This window comes from Acipenser ruthenus, chromosome 44 (genome assembly GCF_902713425.1).
Source record: "Acipenser ruthenus chromosome 44, fAciRut3.2 maternal haplotype, whole genome shotgun sequence".
NCBI lineage: Eukaryota > Metazoa > Chordata > Actinopteri > Acipenseriformes > Acipenseridae > Acipenser > Acipenser ruthenus.
The window spans coordinates 4,876,172-4,885,566 of record NC_081232.1 but is presented as its reverse complement, the minus strand read 5'-3'; the positions used below and the strand labels follow the sequence as shown (position 1 = coordinate 4,885,566).

Below are 9,395 nucleotides of genomic sequence, written 5' to 3'. Positions count from 1 at the left end.
AAAAGTCATGAAAGCAGAAATGCAATCGCCTGCGGCCACACCACCTTGAATAAGCCTGATCTCGTCTGATCTCAGAAGCTAAGCAATGTTGGGCTTGGTTAGTACTTGGATGGGAGACCACCTGGGAATATCAAGTGCTGCAGGCATTACATTTTTGTAATTACATTTTACAATTGAAATGTGTGGAGGACAAAAGGAAATTTTGGAGGAATCACCCCCAGCTCACTAAACATAAAAGTCATGAAAGCAGAAATGCAATCGCCTGCGGCCACACCACCTTGAATAAGCCTGATCTTGTCTGATCTCAGAAGCTAAGCAATGTTGGGCTTGGTTAGTACTTGGATGGGAGACCACCTGGGAATATCAAGTGCTGCAGGCATTACATTTTTGTAATTACATTTTACAATTGAAATGTGTGGAGGACAAAAGGAAATTTTGGAGGAATCACCCCCAGCTCACTAAACATAAAAGTCATGAAAGCAGGAATGCAATCGCCTGCGGACACACCACCTTGAATAAGCCTGATCTCAGAAGCTAAGCAATGTTGGGCTTGGTTAGTACTTGGATGGGAGACCACCTGGGAATATCAAGTGCTGCAGGCATTACATTTTTGTAATTACATTTTACAATTGAAATGTGTGGAGGACAAAAGGAAATTTTGGAGGAATCACCCCCAGCTCACTAAACATAAAAGTCATGAAAGCAGAAAAGCAGTCGCCTGCGGCCACACCACCTTGAATAAGCCTGATCTCGTCTGATCTCAGAAGCTAAGCAATGTTGGGCTTGGTTAGTACTTGGATGGGAGACCACCTGGGAATATCAAGTGCTGCAGGCATTACATTTTTGTAATTACATTTTACAATTGAAATGTGTGGAGGACAAAAGGAAATTTTGGAGGAATCACCCCCAGCTCACTAAACATAAAAGTCATGAAAGCAGAAATGCAATCGCCTGCGGCCACACCACCTTGAATAAGCCTGATCTCAGAAGCTAAGCAATGTTGGGCTTGGTTAGTACTTGGATGGGAGACCACCTGGGAATATCAAGTGCTGCAGGCATTACATTTTACAATTGAAATGTGTGGAGGACAAAAGGAAATTTTGGAGGAATCACCCCCAGCTCACTAAACATAAAAGTCATGAAAGCAGAAATGCAATCGCCTGCGGCCACACCACCTTGAATAAGCCTGATCTCGTCTGATATCAGAAGCTAAGCAATGTTGGGCTTGGTTAGTACTTGGATGGGAGACCACCTGGGAATATCAAGTGCTGCAGGCATTACATTTTACAATTGAAATGTGTGGAGGACAAAAGGAAATTTTGGAGGAATCACCCCCAGCTCACTAAACATAAAAGTCATGAAAGCAGAAATGCAATCGCCTGCGGCCACACCACCTTGAATAAGCCTGATCTCGTCTGATCTCAGAAGCTAAGCAATGTTGGGCTTGGTTAGTACTTGGATGGGAGACCACCTGGGAATATCAAGTGCTGCAGGCATTACATTTTTGTAATTACATTTTACAATTGAAATGTGTGGAGGACAAAAGGAAATTTTGGAGGAATCACCCCCAGCTCACTAAACATAAAAGTCATGAAAGCAGAAATGCAATCGCCTGCGGCCACACCACCTTGAATAAGCCTGATCTCGTCTGATCTCAGAAGCTAAGCAATGTTGGGCTTGGTTAGTACTTGGATGGGAGACCACCTGGGAATATCAAGTGCTGCAGGCATTACATTTTACAATTGAAATGTGTGGAGGACAAAAGGAAATTTTGGAGGAATCACCCCCAGCTCACTAAACATAAAAGTCATGAAAGCAGAAATGCAATCGCCTGCGGCCACACCACCTTGAATAAGCCTGATCTCGTCTGATCTCAGAAGCTAAGCAATGTTGGGCTTGGTTAGTACTTGGATGGGAGACCACCTGGGAATATCAAGTGCTGCAGGCATTACATTTTACAATTGAAATGTGTGGAGGACAAAAGGAAATTTTGGAGGAATCACCCCCAGCTCACTAAACATAAAAGTCATGAAAGCAGAAATGCAATCGCCTGCGGCCACACCACCTTGAATAAGCCTGATCTCGTCTGATCTCAGAAGCTAAGCAATGTTGGGCTTGGTTAGTACTTGGATGGGAGACCACCTTGGAATATCAAGTGCTGCAGGCATTACATTTTTGTAATTACATTTTACAATTGAAATGTGTGGAGGACAAAAGGAAATTTTGGAGGAATCACCCCCAGCTCACTAAACATAAAAGTCATGAAAGCAGAAATGCAATCGCCTGCGGCCACACCACCTTGAATAAGCCTGATCTCGTCTGATCTCAGAAGCTAAGCAATGTTGGGCTTGGTTAGTACTTGGATGGGAGACCACCTGGGAATATCAAGTGCTGCAGGCATTACATTTTACAATTGAAATGTGTGGAGGACAAAAGGAAATTTTGGAGGAATCACCCCCAGCTCACTAAACATAAAAGTCATGATAGCAGAAAGGCAATCGCCTGCGGCCACACCACCTTGACTAAGCCTGATCTCGTCTGATCTCAGAAGCTAAGCAATGTTGGGCTTGGTTAGTACTTGGATGGGAGACCACCTGGGAATATCAAGTGCTGCAGGCATTACATTTTACAATTGAAATGTGTGGAGGACAAAAGGAAATTTTGGAGGAATCACCCCCAGCTCACTAAACATAAAAGTCATGAAAGCAGAAATGCAATCGCCTGCGGCCGCACCACCTTGAATAAGCCTGATCTCGTCTGATCTCAGAAGCTAAGCAATGTTGGGCTTGGTTAGTACTTGGATGGGAGACCACCTGGGAATATCAAGTGCTGCAGGCATTACATTTTACAATTGAAATGTGTGGAGGACAAAAGGAAATTTTGGAGGAATCACCCCCAGCTCACTAAACATAAAAGTCATGAAAGCAGAAATGCAATCGCCTGCGGCCACACCACCTTGAATAAGCCTGATCTCGTCTGATCTCAGAAGCTAAGCAATGTTGGGCTTGGTTAGTACTTGGATGGGAGACCACCTGGGAATATCAAGTGCTGCAGGCATTACATTTTTGTAATTACATTTTACAATTGAAATGTGTGGAGGACAAAAGGAAATTTTGGAGGAATCACCCCCAGCTCACTAAACATAAAAGTCATGAAAGCAGAAATGCAATCGCCTGCGGCCACACCACCTTGAATAAGCCTGATCTCGTCTGATCTCAGAAGCTAAGCAATGTTGGGCTTGGTTAGTACTTGGATGGGAGACCCCCTGGGAATATCAAGTGTTGCAGGTATTACATTTTACAATTGAAATGTGTGGAGGACAAAAGGAAATTTTGGAGGAATCACCCCCAGCTCACTAAACATAAAAGTCATGAAAGCAGAAATGCAATCGCCTGCGGCCACACCACCTTGAATAAGCCTGATCTCGTCTGATCTCAGAAGCTAAGCAATGTTGGGCTTGGTTAGTACTTGGATGGGAGACCACCTGGGAATATCAAGTGCTGCAGGCATTACATTTTACAATTGAAATGTGTGGAGGACAAAAGGAAATTTTGGAGGAATCACCCCCAGCTCACTAAACATAAAAGTCATGAAAGCAGAAATGCAATCGCCTGCGGCCACACCACCTTGAATAAGCCTGATCTCGTCTGATCTCAGAAGCTAAGCAATGTTGGGCTTGGTTAGTACTTGGATGGGAGACCACCTGGGAATATCAAGTGCTGCAGGCATTACATTTTTGTAATTACATTTTACAATTGAAATGTGTGGAGGACAAAAGGAAATTTTGGAGGAATCACCCCCAGCTCACTAAACATAAAAGTCATGAAAGCAGAAATGCAATCGCCTGCGGCCACACCACCTTGAATAAGCCTGATCTCGTCTGATCTCAGAAGCTAAGCAATGTTGGGCTTGGTTAGTACTTGGATGGGAGACCACCTGAGAATATCAAGTGCTGCAGGCATTACATTTTACAATTGAAATGTGTGGAGGACAAAAGGAAATTTTGGAGGAATCACCCCCAGCTCACTAAACATAAAAGTCATGAAAGCAGAAATGCAATCGCCTGCGGCCACACCACCTTGAATAAGCCTGATCTCGTCTGATCTCAGAAGCTAAGCAATGTTGGGCTTGGTTAGTACTTGGATGGGAGACCACCTGGGAATATCAAGTGCTGCAGGCATTACATTTTAGTAATTACATTTTACAATTGAAATGTGTGGAGGACAAAAGGAAATTTTGGAGGAATCACCCCCAGCTCACTAAACATAAAAGTCATGAAAGCAGAAATGCAATCGCCTGCGGCCACACCACCTTGAATAAGCCTGATCTCGTCTGATCTCAGAAGCTAAGCAATGTTGGGCTTGGTTAGTACTTGGATGGGAGACCACCTGGGAATATCAAGTGCTGCAGGCATTACATTTTACAATTGAAATGTGTGGAGGACAAAAGGAAATTTTGGAGGAATCACCCCCAGCTCACTAAACATAAAAGTCATGAAAGCAGAAATGCAATCGCCTGCGGCCACACCACCTTGAATAAGCCTGATCTCGTCTGATCTCAGAAGCTAAGCAATGTTGGGCTTGATTAGTACTTGGTTGGGAGACCACCTGGGAATATCAAGTGCTGCAGGCATTACATTTTACAATTGAAATGTGTGGAGGACAAAAGGAAATTTTGGAGGAATCACCCCCAGCTCACTAAACATAAAAGTCATGAAAGCAGAAATGCAATCGCCTGCGGCCACACCACCTTGAATAAGCCTGATCTCGTCTGATCTCAGAAGCTAAGCAATGTTGGGCTTGGTTAGTACTTGGATGGGAGACCACCTGGGAATATCAAGTGCTGCAGGCATTACATTTTTGTAATTACATTTTACAATTGAAATGTGTGGAGGACAAAAGGAAATTTTGGAGGAATCACCCCCAGCTCACTAAACATAAAAGTCATGAAAGCAGAAATGCAATCGCCTGCGGCCACACCACCTTGAATAAGCCTGATCTCGTCTGATCTCAGAAGCTAAGCAATGTTGGGCTTGGTTAGTACTTGGATGGGAGACCCCCTGGGAATATCAAGTGTTGCAGGTATTACATTTTACAATTGAAATGTGTGGAGGACAAAAGGAAATTTTGGAGGAATCACCCCCAGCTCACTAAACATAAAAGTCATGAAAGCAGAAATGCAATCGCCTGCGGCCACACCACCTTGAATAAGCCTGATCTCGTCTGATCTCAGAAGCTAAGCAATGTTGGGCTTGGTTAGTACTTGGATGGGAGACCACCTGGGAATATCAAGTGCTGCAGGCATTACATTTTACAATTGAAATGTGTGGAGGACAAAAGGATATTTTGGAGGAATCACCCCCAGCTCACTAAACATAAAAGTCATGAAAGCAGAAATGCCATCGCCTGCGGCCACACCACCTTGAATAAGCCTGATCTCGTCTGATCTCCGAAGCTAAGCAATGTTGGGCTTGGTTAGTACTTGGATGGGAGACCACCTGGGAATATCAAGTGCTGCAGACATTACATTTTTGTAATTACATTTTACAATTGAAATGTGTGGAGGACAAAAGGAAATTTTGGAGGAATCACCCCCAGCTCACTAAACATAAAAGTCATGAAAGCAGAAATGCAATCGCCTGCGGCCACACCACCTTGAATAAGCCTGATTTCGTCTGATCTCAGAAGCTAAGCAATGTTGGGCTTGGTTAGTACTTGGATGGGAGACCACCTGGGAATATCAAGTGCTGCAGGCATTACATTTTACAATTGAAATGTGTGGAGGACAAAAGGAAATTTTGGAGGAATCACCCCCAGCTCACTAAACATAAAAGTCATGAAAGCAGAAATGCCATCGCCTGCGGCCACACCACCTTGAATAAGCCTGATCTCGTCTGATCTCCGAAGCTAAGCAATGTTGGGCTTGGTTAGTACTTGGATGGGAGACCACCTGGGAATATCAAGTGCTGCAGACATTACATTTTTGTAATTACATTTTACAATTGAAATGTGTGGAGGACAAAAGGAAATTTTGGAGGAATCACCCCCAGCTCACTAAACATAAAAGTCATGAAAGCAGAAATGCAATCGCCTGCGGCCACACCACCTTGAATAAGCCTGATTTCGTCTGATCTCAGAAGCTAAGCAATGTTGGGCTTGGTTAGTACTTGGATGGGAGACCACCTGGGAATATCAAGTGCTGCAGGCATTACATTTTACAATTGAAATGTGTGGAGGACAAAAGGAAATTTTGGAGGAATCACCCCCATCTCACTAAACATAAAAGTCATGAAAGCAGAAATGCAATCGCATGCGGCCACACCACCTTGAATAAGCCTGATCTCGTCTGATCTCAGAAGCTAAGCAATGTTGGGCTTGGTTAGTACTTGGATGGGAGACCACCTGGGAATATCAAGTGCTGCAGGCATTACATTTTTGTAATTACATTTTATAATTGAAATGTGTGGAGGACAAAAGGAAATTTTGGAGGAATCACCCCCAGCTCACTAAACATAAAAGTCATGAAAGCAGAAATGCAATCGCCTGCGGCCACACCACCTTGAATAAGCCTGATCTCGTCTGATCTCAGAAGCTAAGCAATGTTGGGCTTGGTTAGTACTTGGATGGGAGACCACCTGGGAATATCAAGTGCTGCAGGCATTACATTTTACAATAGAAATGTGTGGAGGACAAAAGGAAATTTTGGAGGAATCACCCCCAGCTCACTAAACATAAAAGTCATGAAAGCAGAAATGCAATCGCCTGCGGTCACACCACCTTGAATAAGCCTGATCTCGTCTGATCTCAGAAGCTAAGCAATGTTGGGCTTGGTTAGTACTTGGATGGGAGACCACCTGGGAATATCAAGTGCTGCAGGCATTACATTTTACAATTGAAATGTGTGGAGGACAAAAGGAAATTTTGGAGGAATCACCCCCAGCTCACTAAACATAAAAGTCATGAAAGCAGAAATGCAATCGCCTGCGGTCACACCACCTTGAATAAGCCTGATCTCGTCTGATCTCAGAAGCTAAGCAATGTTGGGCTTGGTTAGTACTTGGATGGGAGACCACCTGGGAATATCAAGTGCTGCAGGCATTACATTTTTGTAATTACATTTTACAATTGAAATGTGTGGACAAAAGGAAATTTTGGAGGAATCACCCCCAGCTCACTAAACATAAAAGTCATGAAAGCAGAAATGCAATCGCCTGCGGCCACACCACCTTGAATAAGCCTGATCTCGTCTGATCTCAGAAGCTAAGCAATGTTGGGCTTGGTTAGTACTTGGATGGGAGACCACCTGGGAATATCAAGTGCTGCAGGCATTACATTTTACAATAGAAATGTGTGGAGGACAAAAGGAAATTTTGGAGGAATCACCCCCAGCTCACTAAACATAAAAGTCATGAAAGCAGAAATGCAATCGCCTGCGGCCACACCACCTTGAATAAGCCTGATCTCGTCTGATCTCAGAAGCTAAGCAATGTTGGGCTTGGTTAGTACTTGGATGGGAGACCACCTGGGAATATCAAGTGCTGCAGGCATTACATTTTTGTAATTACATTTTACAATTGAAATGTGTGGAGGACAAAAGGAAATTTTGGAGGAATCACCCCCAGCTCACTAAACATAAAAGTCATGAAAGCAGAAATGCAATCGCCTGCGGCCACACCACCTTGAATAAGCCTGATCTCGCCTGATCTCGTCTGATCTCAGACGCTAAGCAATGTTGGGCTTGGTTAGTACTTGGATGGGAGACCACCTGGGAATATCAAGTGCTGCAGGCATTACATTTTACAATTGAAATGTGTGGAGGACAAAAGGAAATTTTGGAGGAATCACCCCCAGCTCACTAAACATAAAAGTCATGAAAGCAGAAATGCAAGCGCCTGCGGCCACACCACCTTGAATAAGCCTGATCTCGTCTGATCTCAGAAGCTAAGCAATGTTGGGCTTGGTTAGTACTTGGATGGGAGACCACCTGGGAATATCAAGTGCTGCAGGCATTACATTTTACAATTGAAATGTGTGGAGGACAAAAGGAAATTTTGGAGGAATCACCCCCAGCTCACTAAACATAAAAGTCATGAAAGCAGAAATGCCATCGCCTGCGGCCACACCACCTTGAATAAGCCTGATCTCGTCTGATCTCAGAAGCTAAGCAATGTTGGGCTTGGTTAGTACTTGGATGGGAGACCACCTGGGAATATCAAGTGCTGCAGGCATTACATTTTTGTAATTACATTTTACAATTGAAATGTGTGGAGGACAAAAGGAAATTTTGGAGGAATCACCCCCAGCTCACTAAACATAAAAGTCATGAAAGCAGAAATGCAATCACCTGCGGCCACACCACCTTGAATAAGCCTGATCTCGTCTGATCTCAGAAGCTAAGCAATGTTGGGCTTGGTTAGTACTTGGATGGGAGACCACCTGGGAATATCAAGTGCTGCAGGCATTACATTTTACAATTGAAATGTGTGGAGGACAAAAGGAAATTTTGGAGGAATCACCCCCAGCTCACTAAACATAAAAGTCATGAAAGCAGAACAGCAATCGCCTGCGGCCACACCACCTTGAATAAGCCTGATCTCGTCTGATCTCAGAAGCTAAGCAATGTTGGGCTTGGTTAGTACTTGGATGGGAGACCACCTGGGAATATCAAGTGCTGCAGGCATTACATTTTACAATTGAAATGTGTGGAGGACAAAAGGAAATTTTGGAGGAATCACCCCCAGCTCACTAAACATAAAAGTCATGAAAGCAGAAATGCAATCGCCTGCGGCCACACCACCTTGAATAAGCCTGATCTCGTCTGATCTCAGAAGCTAAGCAATGTTGGGCTTGGTTAGTACTTGGATGGGAGACCACCTGGGAATATCAAGTGCTGCAGGCATTACATTTTACAATTGAAATGTGTGGAGGACAAAAGGAAATTTTGGAGGAATCACCCCCAGCTCACTAAACATAAAAGTCATGAAAGCAGAAATGCAATCGCCTGTGGCCACACCACCTTGAATAAGCCTGATCTCGTCTGATCTCAGAAGCTAAGCAATGTTGGGCTTGGTTAGTACTTGGATGGGAGACCACCTGGGAATATCAAGTGCTGCAGGCATTACATTTTTGTAATTACATTTTACAATTGAAATGTGTGGAGGACAAAAGGAAATTTTGGAGGAATCACCCCCAGCTCACTAAACATAAAAGTCATGAAAGCAGAAATGCAATCGCCTGCGGCCACACCACCTTGAATAAGCCTGATCTCGTCTGATCTCAGAAGCTAAGCAATGTTGGGCTTGGTTAGTACTTGGATGGGAGACCACCTGGGAATATCAAGTGCTGCAGGCATTACATTTTACAATTGAAATGTGTGGAGGACAAAAGGAAATTTTG

At 43.9% G+C, this 9,395-nt stretch overlaps 39 non-coding genes and 3 pseudogenes across 39 annotated transcripts; all 42 read left to right on the top strand.

The window, feature by feature from the left end:
- The first annotated feature begins 27 nt into the window (after positions 1–27).
- Positions 28–146, top strand: LOC131718243 (5S ribosomal RNA). Its single transcript, XR_009317141.1, has one exon. It is a non-coding gene; the product is annotated as a 5S ribosomal RNA (ribosomal RNA).
- A 114-nt stretch (positions 147–260) lies between these two features.
- Positions 261–379, top strand: LOC131711840 (5S ribosomal RNA). Its single transcript, XR_009313729.1, has one exon. It is a non-coding gene; the product is annotated as a 5S ribosomal RNA (ribosomal RNA).
- A 114-nt stretch (positions 380–493) lies between these two features.
- On the top strand, positions 494–602 carry LOC131716047 (5S ribosomal RNA; annotated as a pseudogene).
- A 114-nt stretch (positions 603–716) lies between these two features.
- LOC131718242 (5S ribosomal RNA) lies at positions 717–835 on the top strand. Its single transcript, XR_009317139.1, has one exon. It is a non-coding gene; the product is annotated as a 5S ribosomal RNA (ribosomal RNA).
- A 114-nt stretch (positions 836–949) lies between these two features.
- LOC131715062 (5S ribosomal RNA) lies at positions 950–1,058 on the top strand (annotated as a pseudogene).
- A 100-nt stretch (positions 1,059–1,158) lies between these two features.
- On the top strand, positions 1,159–1,277 carry LOC131711993 (5S ribosomal RNA). The gene has a single exon (XR_009313882.1). It is a non-coding gene; the product is annotated as a 5S ribosomal RNA (ribosomal RNA).
- Positions 1,278–1,377: 100 nt separating this feature from the next.
- Positions 1,378–1,496, top strand: LOC131718241 (5S ribosomal RNA). The gene has a single exon (XR_009317138.1). It is a non-coding gene; the product is annotated as a 5S ribosomal RNA (ribosomal RNA).
- A 114-nt stretch (positions 1,497–1,610) lies between these two features.
- On the top strand, positions 1,611–1,729 carry LOC131718240 (5S ribosomal RNA). The gene has a single exon (XR_009317137.1). It is a non-coding gene; the product is annotated as a 5S ribosomal RNA (ribosomal RNA).
- Positions 1,730–1,829: 100 nt separating this feature from the next.
- Positions 1,830–1,948, top strand: LOC131718239 (5S ribosomal RNA). Its single transcript, XR_009317136.1, has one exon. It is a non-coding gene; the product is annotated as a 5S ribosomal RNA (ribosomal RNA).
- Positions 1,949–2,048: 100 nt separating this feature from the next.
- On the top strand, positions 2,049–2,167 carry LOC131710954 (5S ribosomal RNA). Its single transcript, XR_009312836.1, has one exon. It is a non-coding gene; the product is annotated as a 5S ribosomal RNA (ribosomal RNA).
- Positions 2,168–2,281: 114 nt separating this feature from the next.
- LOC131718238 (5S ribosomal RNA) lies at positions 2,282–2,400 on the top strand. Its single transcript, XR_009317135.1, has one exon. It is a non-coding gene; the product is annotated as a 5S ribosomal RNA (ribosomal RNA).
- A 100-nt stretch (positions 2,401–2,500) lies between these two features.
- LOC131710382 (5S ribosomal RNA) lies at positions 2,501–2,619 on the top strand. Its single transcript, XR_009312254.1, has one exon. It is a non-coding gene; the product is annotated as a 5S ribosomal RNA (ribosomal RNA).
- Positions 2,620–2,719: 100 nt separating this feature from the next.
- LOC131710970 (5S ribosomal RNA) lies at positions 2,720–2,838 on the top strand. The gene has a single exon (XR_009312852.1). It is a non-coding gene; the product is annotated as a 5S ribosomal RNA (ribosomal RNA).
- Positions 2,839–2,938: 100 nt separating this feature from the next.
- On the top strand, positions 2,939–3,057 carry LOC131718237 (5S ribosomal RNA). The gene has a single exon (XR_009317134.1). It is a non-coding gene; the product is annotated as a 5S ribosomal RNA (ribosomal RNA).
- A 114-nt stretch (positions 3,058–3,171) lies between these two features.
- Positions 3,172–3,290, top strand: LOC131712153 (5S ribosomal RNA). Its single transcript, XR_009314045.1, has one exon. It is a non-coding gene; the product is annotated as a 5S ribosomal RNA (ribosomal RNA).
- Positions 3,291–3,390: 100 nt separating this feature from the next.
- On the top strand, positions 3,391–3,509 carry LOC131718236 (5S ribosomal RNA). The gene has a single exon (XR_009317133.1). It is a non-coding gene; the product is annotated as a 5S ribosomal RNA (ribosomal RNA).
- Positions 3,510–3,609: 100 nt separating this feature from the next.
- LOC131718234 (5S ribosomal RNA) lies at positions 3,610–3,728 on the top strand. Its single transcript, XR_009317131.1, has one exon. It is a non-coding gene; the product is annotated as a 5S ribosomal RNA (ribosomal RNA).
- Positions 3,729–3,842: 114 nt separating this feature from the next.
- Positions 3,843–3,961, top strand: LOC131709749 (5S ribosomal RNA). The gene has a single exon (XR_009311611.1). It is a non-coding gene; the product is annotated as a 5S ribosomal RNA (ribosomal RNA).
- Positions 3,962–4,061: 100 nt separating this feature from the next.
- Positions 4,062–4,180, top strand: LOC131718233 (5S ribosomal RNA). The gene has a single exon (XR_009317130.1). It is a non-coding gene; the product is annotated as a 5S ribosomal RNA (ribosomal RNA).
- Positions 4,181–4,294: 114 nt separating this feature from the next.
- LOC131718232 (5S ribosomal RNA) lies at positions 4,295–4,413 on the top strand. Its single transcript, XR_009317129.1, has one exon. It is a non-coding gene; the product is annotated as a 5S ribosomal RNA (ribosomal RNA).
- A 100-nt stretch (positions 4,414–4,513) lies between these two features.
- On the top strand, positions 4,514–4,632 carry LOC131720611 (5S ribosomal RNA). The gene has a single exon (XR_009319508.1). It is a non-coding gene; the product is annotated as a 5S ribosomal RNA (ribosomal RNA).
- A 100-nt stretch (positions 4,633–4,732) lies between these two features.
- Positions 4,733–4,851, top strand: LOC131718231 (5S ribosomal RNA). The gene has a single exon (XR_009317128.1). It is a non-coding gene; the product is annotated as a 5S ribosomal RNA (ribosomal RNA).
- Positions 4,852–4,965: 114 nt separating this feature from the next.
- LOC131712152 (5S ribosomal RNA) lies at positions 4,966–5,084 on the top strand. The gene has a single exon (XR_009314044.1). It is a non-coding gene; the product is annotated as a 5S ribosomal RNA (ribosomal RNA).
- A 100-nt stretch (positions 5,085–5,184) lies between these two features.
- Positions 5,185–5,303, top strand: LOC131718230 (5S ribosomal RNA). Its single transcript, XR_009317127.1, has one exon. It is a non-coding gene; the product is annotated as a 5S ribosomal RNA (ribosomal RNA).
- Positions 5,304–5,403: 100 nt separating this feature from the next.
- On the top strand, positions 5,404–5,522 carry LOC131713117 (5S ribosomal RNA). Its single transcript, XR_009315005.1, has one exon. It is a non-coding gene; the product is annotated as a 5S ribosomal RNA (ribosomal RNA).
- A 114-nt stretch (positions 5,523–5,636) lies between these two features.
- On the top strand, positions 5,637–5,755 carry LOC131710904 (5S ribosomal RNA). The gene has a single exon (XR_009312787.1). It is a non-coding gene; the product is annotated as a 5S ribosomal RNA (ribosomal RNA).
- A 100-nt stretch (positions 5,756–5,855) lies between these two features.
- LOC131713116 (5S ribosomal RNA) lies at positions 5,856–5,974 on the top strand. Its single transcript, XR_009315004.1, has one exon. It is a non-coding gene; the product is annotated as a 5S ribosomal RNA (ribosomal RNA).
- Positions 5,975–6,088: 114 nt separating this feature from the next.
- Positions 6,089–6,207, top strand: LOC131710903 (5S ribosomal RNA). Its single transcript, XR_009312786.1, has one exon. It is a non-coding gene; the product is annotated as a 5S ribosomal RNA (ribosomal RNA).
- Positions 6,208–6,307: 100 nt separating this feature from the next.
- LOC131711292 (5S ribosomal RNA) lies at positions 6,308–6,426 on the top strand. Its single transcript, XR_009313175.1, has one exon. It is a non-coding gene; the product is annotated as a 5S ribosomal RNA (ribosomal RNA).
- A 114-nt stretch (positions 6,427–6,540) lies between these two features.
- Positions 6,541–6,659, top strand: LOC131718229 (5S ribosomal RNA). Its single transcript, XR_009317126.1, has one exon. It is a non-coding gene; the product is annotated as a 5S ribosomal RNA (ribosomal RNA).
- A 100-nt stretch (positions 6,660–6,759) lies between these two features.
- LOC131709890 (5S ribosomal RNA) lies at positions 6,760–6,878 on the top strand. Its single transcript, XR_009311754.1, has one exon. It is a non-coding gene; the product is annotated as a 5S ribosomal RNA (ribosomal RNA).
- A 100-nt stretch (positions 6,879–6,978) lies between these two features.
- On the top strand, positions 6,979–7,097 carry LOC131709889 (5S ribosomal RNA). The gene has a single exon (XR_009311753.1). It is a non-coding gene; the product is annotated as a 5S ribosomal RNA (ribosomal RNA).
- A 111-nt stretch (positions 7,098–7,208) lies between these two features.
- Positions 7,209–7,327, top strand: LOC131718228 (5S ribosomal RNA). Its single transcript, XR_009317125.1, has one exon. It is a non-coding gene; the product is annotated as a 5S ribosomal RNA (ribosomal RNA).
- A 100-nt stretch (positions 7,328–7,427) lies between these two features.
- LOC131718227 (5S ribosomal RNA) lies at positions 7,428–7,546 on the top strand. Its single transcript, XR_009317124.1, has one exon. It is a non-coding gene; the product is annotated as a 5S ribosomal RNA (ribosomal RNA).
- Positions 7,547–7,660: 114 nt separating this feature from the next.
- On the top strand, positions 7,661–7,789 carry LOC131713934 (5S ribosomal RNA; annotated as a pseudogene).
- Positions 7,790–7,889: 100 nt separating this feature from the next.
- LOC131718226 (5S ribosomal RNA) lies at positions 7,890–8,008 on the top strand. The gene has a single exon (XR_009317123.1). It is a non-coding gene; the product is annotated as a 5S ribosomal RNA (ribosomal RNA).
- A 100-nt stretch (positions 8,009–8,108) lies between these two features.
- Positions 8,109–8,227, top strand: LOC131718225 (5S ribosomal RNA). The gene has a single exon (XR_009317122.1). It is a non-coding gene; the product is annotated as a 5S ribosomal RNA (ribosomal RNA).
- A 114-nt stretch (positions 8,228–8,341) lies between these two features.
- On the top strand, positions 8,342–8,460 carry LOC131710832 (5S ribosomal RNA). The gene has a single exon (XR_009312714.1). It is a non-coding gene; the product is annotated as a 5S ribosomal RNA (ribosomal RNA).
- Positions 8,461–8,560: 100 nt separating this feature from the next.
- LOC131718223 (5S ribosomal RNA) lies at positions 8,561–8,679 on the top strand. The gene has a single exon (XR_009317120.1). It is a non-coding gene; the product is annotated as a 5S ribosomal RNA (ribosomal RNA).
- A 100-nt stretch (positions 8,680–8,779) lies between these two features.
- On the top strand, positions 8,780–8,898 carry LOC131718222 (5S ribosomal RNA). Its single transcript, XR_009317119.1, has one exon. It is a non-coding gene; the product is annotated as a 5S ribosomal RNA (ribosomal RNA).
- Positions 8,899–8,998: 100 nt separating this feature from the next.
- On the top strand, positions 8,999–9,117 carry LOC131710152 (5S ribosomal RNA). The gene has a single exon (XR_009312021.1). It is a non-coding gene; the product is annotated as a 5S ribosomal RNA (ribosomal RNA).
- Positions 9,118–9,231: 114 nt separating this feature from the next.
- Positions 9,232–9,350, top strand: LOC131718221 (5S ribosomal RNA). The gene has a single exon (XR_009317118.1). It is a non-coding gene; the product is annotated as a 5S ribosomal RNA (ribosomal RNA).
- The last annotated feature ends 45 nt before the right edge of the window (positions 9,351–9,395 follow it).